This window comes from Diabrotica undecimpunctata, chromosome 2, assembly GCF_040954645.1.
Source record: "Diabrotica undecimpunctata isolate CICGRU chromosome 2, icDiaUnde3, whole genome shotgun sequence".
NCBI lineage: Eukaryota > Metazoa > Arthropoda > Insecta > Coleoptera > Chrysomelidae > Diabrotica > Diabrotica undecimpunctata.
Genome location: NC_092804.1, coordinates 47,440,466 through 47,449,067, shown reverse-complemented (window position 1 = coordinate 47,449,067; position 8,602 = coordinate 47,440,466). Strand labels below are relative to the sequence as shown.

The 8,602-nt window shown below is 34.2% G+C and overlaps 1 long non-coding RNA gene across 1 annotated transcript; it reads left to right on the top strand.

Annotated features, from left to right (window-relative positions):
* Positions 1-1,450: 1,450 nt before the first annotated feature.
* On the top strand, positions 1,451-6,185 carry LOC140433296 (uncharacterized). Its single transcript, XR_011949918.1, has 2 exons — positions 1,451-1,653; positions 5,998-6,185. It is a non-coding gene; the product is annotated as an uncharacterized lncRNA (long non-coding RNA).
* Positions 6,186-8,602: the final 2,417 nt, after the last annotated feature.

The window sequence follows — 8,602 nt, the reverse complement described above, 5'->3', positions numbered from 1 at the left end:
TTGTTTAGTACCATATGCACTTCTTATGTTTATTCGCAGAGTTTGTAAAAAATTGTATATTATTCAAATTAGCAAGCATCTGGTTATATTTTCTTCCGAACGGGTACTACTTAAGGTCGATGTATCAATTTTATTAATAGGCAAATTAGAACACATCAAAACAGCATGTGATTTACAACATAATATACAGTTCAAACGTCCTCTACACTTTTTAAAAGAATGTCCTACTTTCAGATATCGAAAACAGGCTTTCTTTTCTGACAATATTCGATGTTTCTGTTCCATAGTCAATTTTTGTGCTTTGAAACAATTTGTACTGTCATGCTGCCCTTCACAAAATATACACCTGTAAACCTCATAATTTACTAACCCAGTAGTGGTCGCTAAGGACTGATCAGTTCCTTGCTTAGGTAATTTTACATTTTTCTTGGCAACGAGGCTATTGAATTTATATTTATTTTCAGTCGGTAAACCAAAACCTTCCGTTGCTAAATCAAGGGTTTTTGGGGTGATTCGCACAGTTCTTTGTAAGTTTGTGTTCAATTTTTGACAAAATAAAATAAAAGGTGTGGGGATTCATTCTGAAATATTCGAAAAATAGTATTCGTCGGCAAGTAATTGCGGAAAAAGGTGTTTATACTCCACGGAAATATGTCGTAACTTATTAATTAATTTTGTTAAAACACTGTCATTAAGCAGCAAAAAAGCTGCAGCTTATTCCCTTTTAAGTTCCATGCTACACTGATCACTTAAAATCAATCACTGATCACTAAATCAATCAGACAGTCTGAGTCATGATACTATGACTAACATAATAATATAATATAATATAATATCTTAATCATAGTATCATGGTCTGAGTCAGATAATCTGACTCTGACTACCAGTTTTTACCAGCGTTCAGCTTGGACGTATCCGTCTGATTGATTGTCTATTACATGTTCTAGTTTTTATTCTGACTTGACGTATAACTTCTAAAAATGTCAATAACAGTCCAAAAACGTGAAGAGTACTGATTTAAATGTATACAAGTATATTTAAAATTATGAAGAAACTTATATAAAAAAAACTAAAGCTTGCAACAGCTTTGCAAGTGGCATATTGCACACAATTACTAAAATATATATAAACTTTCTAACTTATAAGATTTTAGTCCAAATTTCGACATTGAGAACGGTTCTAGGAAAAGAAACTAAATCGCTTAAAAAACATAAACCCAAAACTACAAGAGACTACATTTTGGGACAGACTTTTACTTTTTTTATATATAGGTACTACTTTCCATTTCCATTACAATTGTTTTTTATTTATTAGAATGAACTATTAATGACTATATGACAAAAATAAAAAAAAAATAAAAAAAAATGTATTCAAAATTTTACTTTTTGACCTATTTTCATTACAATAAGAATAAGAAATCGTTGTCAAAAATGTCGTTTTACACAAAATAAACACTTTTGTCACTTTGAACAGCAAAAGTCTGTCATTTTCAAAATTTTCTGCACAAATATTTTTCATCTCTTAACCATGTCTTAACAGATGCATAAAAATTTCACTGGCTGGGAAGGAATGAATTATGCCGAAAGACTTGATGAGCTTTTGTCAGATCAAGAAACGCAACTTATCATCATAGGATTTTTGGGTTTTCTTGCAGTATGGATAATAATTACGAATATTATACAGTTTGTATATTTAGTATTATGGTATTTTTATACATTGATAAATATTTTTGGTACACAAGATCGTTTTAAGCAGATTGCAGTTAAAGTCGTGAGCTGTTAAATTGTTTTAAATATTTTTTATTTAAAATTGTTTGGTGTCAATAAGTATAAAAGGTATTAGATATTTACATCAAATTTATAATAAATATAACTTTATTGTTCTTCAAAATACTCATCTTATAGATCGGGAAGATTATTTTTTGTGTCCATATTCATCCAAAACAAACCAATTTTTTTAGGGCCCAATAAACTGCGATCAAGTTGCATAACCGCGACAATGGTGTTGTTTAAAATGATGTATAACTAATAGTAGGAATGCAAAATTGTTTGAAATTAATGACGTAATGAATGATGTTGTGTAACTGCTGCATCAGGTATGGTCTTCGGTGACACGAAGTGCTTTAATTGCTGTTTCCTTTGAGCTAATACCGTTGTTTTAAAGTGTAAAGCTATACTCAGTTCCAAGATCTCTTAAAATAGTAGACAAATTTCGCATTGGCGATATTATATCTTTCAATATCGTTTCTTCTTTTTGTACAAAAGGTGTTACCACACCCATTCATTTTTATATTTTGATCATGAGCTGATGTAACGTTCTTCTAGAGACGTCTTTATCACTTCTTATACTTATTATTCTCTGGAATTAAGCAAAAACATAATGAAAATGTTAAAAACGAAAATGGAGAACTGATGATAAACTTCTGCACGAATAACGAACTTAGAATAAACAAAACATTTTTTGACTACAAAGACCAACACAAATATACATTAAATAACATCCGTGAACCAAGAATAAAGAACTGCTTACTATCGAAGTAGAAGATCCAAATCAACCACCCCCAGGAGCAAACAACAATACACCATTGGAGCCTCCATCAATTCAGGAAGTACGGGATGCAATAAAACACCTAAAAAATAATAAATCTCCAGGAAGTGATGGTATACCTGCGGAACTTATTATGAATTAAAATGTAGAAACTAAAGGGGAATAACCCTCCTTAATACAGCATACAAAATATTTTCGAGTATTTTATATGGTCGCCTGAGTGAATATTCAGAGGAGCTTCTTGGCGAATATCAAAGTAGTTTTAGGCCTGGTCGATCAACAACAGACCAGATCTTTGTGCTAAGGCAAATACTGGAAAAAACCAATGAATTCAATATCGACACATACCATCTTTTCGTAGATTTTAAATCGGCCTATGATAGTGTCCTAAGAAATAAATTGTATGAAGCTATGGATGAATTCCACATCTCCGATAAACTGATAAGATTGGTTAAGGCTACAATGCATAAAGTTGTTTGCAAAGTCGAAATACAGGGCAAACAATCACAGGCATTTGAAATGCATGTTGGGCTGCGACAGGGAGATGCGCTGGCGTGTCTCCTTTTCAACATAGCTTTGGAAAAAGCGGTCAGAGATGCCCAAATAGACAGCAGAGGAAACATTTTTAATAAATCATCCCAAATTTTGGCATATGCAGATGATGTTGATCTAGTTGCCCGCACAACACGCAAGCTAGAAGAAATGTATACCACCTTGTCAAACGCCTCAAAAAATATGGGCCTGCAAGTAAATGAAAATAAAACTAAGATAATGGCATCAACACCCAACAATAGAGCCAGAAACATCGGCCACCAATTCACGGTTGATAATTCTACCTTTGAAGTGGTGGACAAATTCACATACTTAGGCTCCCTGATCACCAAGGAGAACGTCATGACGGAAGAAATCAAGCGAAGAATAATCCTAGCAAACAAATGCTATTTTGGACTGAGTAGACATATGAGAAGCAGAAACTTAAGCCAAAAAACAAAAATAACCATATACAAAACCCTTATACAACCAGTGTTGACATATGGGTCGGAGACATGGACCATTTCCAAGGCAGATGAAAATCTCCTGCTTATATTTGAACGAAGGATCCTGAGAAGAATATTTGGTGGCATCTGTGAAAATGGTGTTTGGAGAAGGAGGTACAACTACGAGATATATCACAGATATAAACATATATTTGGTGGTAAAGACGTAGTATCCTTTATAAAAATAGGAAGACTAAGATGGGCAGGACATCTGGCAAGATCACAGCAGAACAACCCTCCTAGAAGAATCCTTATGTCACAACCTGTGGGAAGTAGAAATAGGGGTAGACCAAAACTCAGATGGAGGGATGGTGTAGATGAGGATGGTAGACAAATAGGCGCAGCAAACTGGCAACAGTTGGCAATTGATAGAACTGACTGGCGTAATAGACTTGGGAAGGTCGAGGCTCTTTTATAGGGCTGGTGCACCAATGATGATGATAATGAACCAAGATCTATGATAGATTATGTTGTAACCAACAGATATATACATCCATCAAAAATAATCGACGTATGATGCCTAAATTCAGCAGATGTAGGTAGCGATCATAGCCTAATATTATGTAAAATAAAAATCATCGTGAAATACTTCACACCCAAGAGAGCGGCGCCAACACAAACACAAATCAAAGTCGAAGGACTAAATACGAACTCCACGGAATACTTATGCAGAAAAAGATTATCAGAAAATATCGCTGGGAATTAACATATTGGAAAACGATAACATCGAGGAAAACTGGAAAAAACTTAAAAATAACATAATTAATGCAGCAACAGAATCACTTCACTAATCAGAAACCTCACTAATCAGAAATGAAACGAATACTTTAGTGAGACAAATAAAAAACACTGTCAGAGCATCTCAAAACAGATGGAACACGACTTCTACGGAACACAAAAAGAAATATGGAGAATGATCACAGAACAAAGAAAAGAGATGAACGAACTAATAAAAACGAAACATATTCAAAAGGAATCAGACCATTAATGACATACGCGGCAGAAACACAACCTGACGCAGAGAGGACAAAAATCATGTTAGAAACAGCAGAGATGAAAACACTGACCGTCGGCAAAATTCTTACAAATTTTTCTCTATCCTGTACGGTTGTCAATAAGGATTGAGTATCGATACCCCTCTACTCTCTGATGTTGTTACCCACGAACATCTTCTCCTACATGAGCCACTGCTTCCTTCAATTTTCCCCTTTATCAATAACCTCAAGAGCCGTTAATGTCTTCCCCCGGTACACCTCTCGTAGATAACTTGTTTTGCGCTTATTAATAATGTTAACGAGTTCTCAGTCATGGCCCCATTTTACGTAATAATGCCTCGCTAGTAACATGGTCTGTTCATGCTATTTTCAGGGCTCCTCTAAAAATCTCGAAGGCCTCCAACCTTCTCGTACTGCTTAAGTTCATTGTGCATGCCTTGGTCTCATATAAGAGAATACAACATACGTATGTTTTCACGATTCGATACCTAGTATTCATTTAAAGAGTTGTAGTGGTCAAAAGGAGTTTTATTTTAAGCAGAGCTCGACTATCCAATTGGAGCTCAGACGTCATATCTGGTCCTATATCTTTGGTTATACACAAGCCAAGATATTTAATTTTATTGACATCTTATATTAAAGTGTCACAAATGTGAATATTAGCTTGTAGATTTGGACGTTTACTTACTACCATTTCTTTTATTTTACTGGTGTTGAGTTTAAGATCAAAGGATTCGCCTTCTTCTGCTATTGCGTCTAAGAGTCGTAGTGCCCTAGACGCAATAGCAGAAGAAAGTACTTCAATTTGAACTTTTTATTGGTCGAAGTGTGCTGTTTTATTTCTTAATAATGTTACACCCTTTTAACACGAATTAAGGCAATTGAGTAACACCATTTGGCTAAAGAACCAAAAAATAAATGAAAAACAAATAATTTTGGGCTCTGAAATAATAGATGTGTGTATGTAACTGTAACTAAATAAATTAGATTAACTTTGTGTTTACGATACATTGTTTTATTTTATCTGTTAATATAAATACCAAAGATTATATAATAATTTAAAAGCGCATAAACCGAAGGGTTATAGAGTATCATTTCTTATTTGAGCAGTTTATGAAAATATTTAAAAAATAGTTAACAAAAAAGTTACGCCAATGCATTTTAAAAAGTTGACAGAGTATATGACAGTATATTCTAAATTATAAGTAAAACTTTCAAAACTGATATGGAGCCAGCAGTCAAAAATTTCTCACAAATTATAACCAGTCCTGATTTTCAAACATCCATTATCGGATTTTTATGTTTTATAGGAGCGTGGGTAGTCGCTTCAAAAATAATTCAACTTATATTTAGCATAATTTGGCCATTTCTTGCAATTGGATTACTGTTTATATTCATATCTCCCGTTCTTCCTGCAGGATGGTTCACTGAAAACATACCCAAGTATATCGAGTTTGCTGGTCAAGTATTAAGGCGCATACAGGAAGACTATGAAAATTTTTTACGAAGATGAAGAATCCATATTACAAATAACTCATAAGCATAAACAATGTATTTCCGGATTTCTTAATAAAATAAAGAGGTAAATAAATAACTCATATTTAAATTGCTTTAATTTCGATTGCAAAAACTGAATTTTTGTTACAAATCTGTTTCCTCGTGGACTATTAACTCTTATAACATATTTTTTGTAATAAAGAGATTGTGAGTCCGGGAATGAAAATTAGGTAAAACTACAAATTCAAAATGTTACAGAAGAGCAAACAAACTGGATGTTATCAACAGGTATACAATAAAATTCACGTCAGTGTATAGTAATCAACATTTAATTATTTACTGGTAAGATAAGATTTGTATAATTTTTCAGTTTTGTTGAACATATTTAAAAAATAAATGGATGTACAATATGTAATTACTTTTGTGAATAATTTTGAAAAGTCTTCTTGATGCGACCAATATATACAGTAGGTAAGTAATTAAGTAAGTAATTTTAACAGTAAGTCAATTTAATATCATTTCTTGGGTCAAGTCTTAAACGCGGGCTCAAGCCTTAAACACGGAATACTTTCCTGAATAACTTCGTTGTATGTAACTTTTGCTATAATTGACAATATGCGGCAAGGTTCATTTCTCAACAATAAACATAAAAGTCATGCAAACATAATACAGATCAACAGATAAATACACATGTGTCTATAAGGTCCATTGCTGCAAAAACTGGCATGTCTTCAAACTACAGTTTATCTTCTTATTGCGCCGTCTCCTTTCGAAGCATGGCAATTGTAGCTTTGGAAACTGCTGCATGACATATTTCTGTGAATGAGCGGTCAAACCATCTCCTCAAGTCTTTCATACACGAGTTTTGGTGTCTTCCAACTGATCTTTTGCCCTGCACTTTACCTTCCAATATGATTTGGAGTAATTCATATCTTTCACCTCTTAACAAAAGTATTGTCTTTTCCTCTCTTTGATTCTGCTGAGTAATTCTTTTTGTTTACTTATGCGCCGAAGTAAACAAAAAGATTGGTAACTTTTTGTATCCATGGAATTCTGAGCATCCGTCTGTATATATACATTTCAAAGGCATCTATTCTTTTTCTGTTTCAGAGTCCATTGTCCAACTTTCACAGCCATACAGCAAAACAGAGAAAACGTAACATCTGATCATTCGAATTCTGAGCTCTAGACTAAGGTCTGATCTTGTAAAAAATGTTTTCATGTTCATGAGTGTTTTCCTCGCTTGTTCGATTCTTGATAGGATTTCTTTTTTTGGATTACACTGGCTGTTGATATTTGCTCCCAAATATTTTATGGAAGGTACCTGTTCCATTATTTGTCCCTTTTCATACAAATGTACGTTTGTTGGTATCTTTGAAAATACTAGAATTTTAGTTTTGGAAACATTTAGATGTAAACCGAACATTTCGCTATGCCGAACTAGCGCATTTATTATATTTTGTAGTTCTTGTGCGTTGCTTGCTATTAGGACGGTATCATCAGCGTACCTGATGTCTATGCTGGTTCCGTTAATGTTGATTCCACCTTAAACCCCGTCCAATGGTCTAGTCGCACTCCTCGTAGGATTCGTATATATTCGGATATTGGGTGCTCTATTTCAATTGTTGCCATTTGGTGCCAATATAGTTCTGAGATAATTCGCAAGTCTTGTTCGTCAATTTCAGTTGTTCCCAGAATTTCGATCATCTTTTGATGGTTAACGCAGTCAAATGCTTTTCGATAATCAATAAAACATGCATACATATCTACATGTATGTCTCTGCATCGCTGTGTTAACACATTTAAGGCAAAAAGAGCTTCTCGTGTTCCCAGTCCATTTCGAAATCCGAATTGAGTGTCACTCATCTGAACTTCACACTTCTTGTAAATTCGTGTATGAATGATTCTGAGAAAAGTTTTAAGGACATGAGACAAGGATTTTTTTGGCAATGTTACGAATGTTGATTTTAGCCAGTCTGATGGTATTTTACTTGTGTCATATATCTTACTGAATAGTGCTGTTATTAAGTCGAGGCTTTTACTTTCGTTGTCTGCAATTAATTTAAGTATTTCGACATTGATATTGTCTGGACCCCCCCTGGCCCACCATATCGCCGAAACTGTTCACTACGCTTTTGGAATATATATGTAAAAGGGCAAAACTGACCGACAAGGGCATAAACATAAACGGAGAAAAGCTTAGCCATCCAAGGTTTGCAGATGATATTGTACTAATAGCTGATAGGATAGATGAAGCCAAAGAACTTTTAAATCAGCTCTACCTTTCCTCGCTAGAAGGGGGATTGAAAATAAATATATCTAAAACCCAGATGATGACAAATCTTGTAGTCAGCGAAGATATATGCGTAGGAACAAGATCCATAGACCAGGTAATGGCCTATAAATACCTAGGTCATGAGATTCGCATAGGAAAAGATAACCAAACCGTTGAGCTTCTCCGTCGTATAAGACTGACTTGGGCAGCCTTCGGCAAGCTGAACCATATTTTCAAATCGTCTGATATAC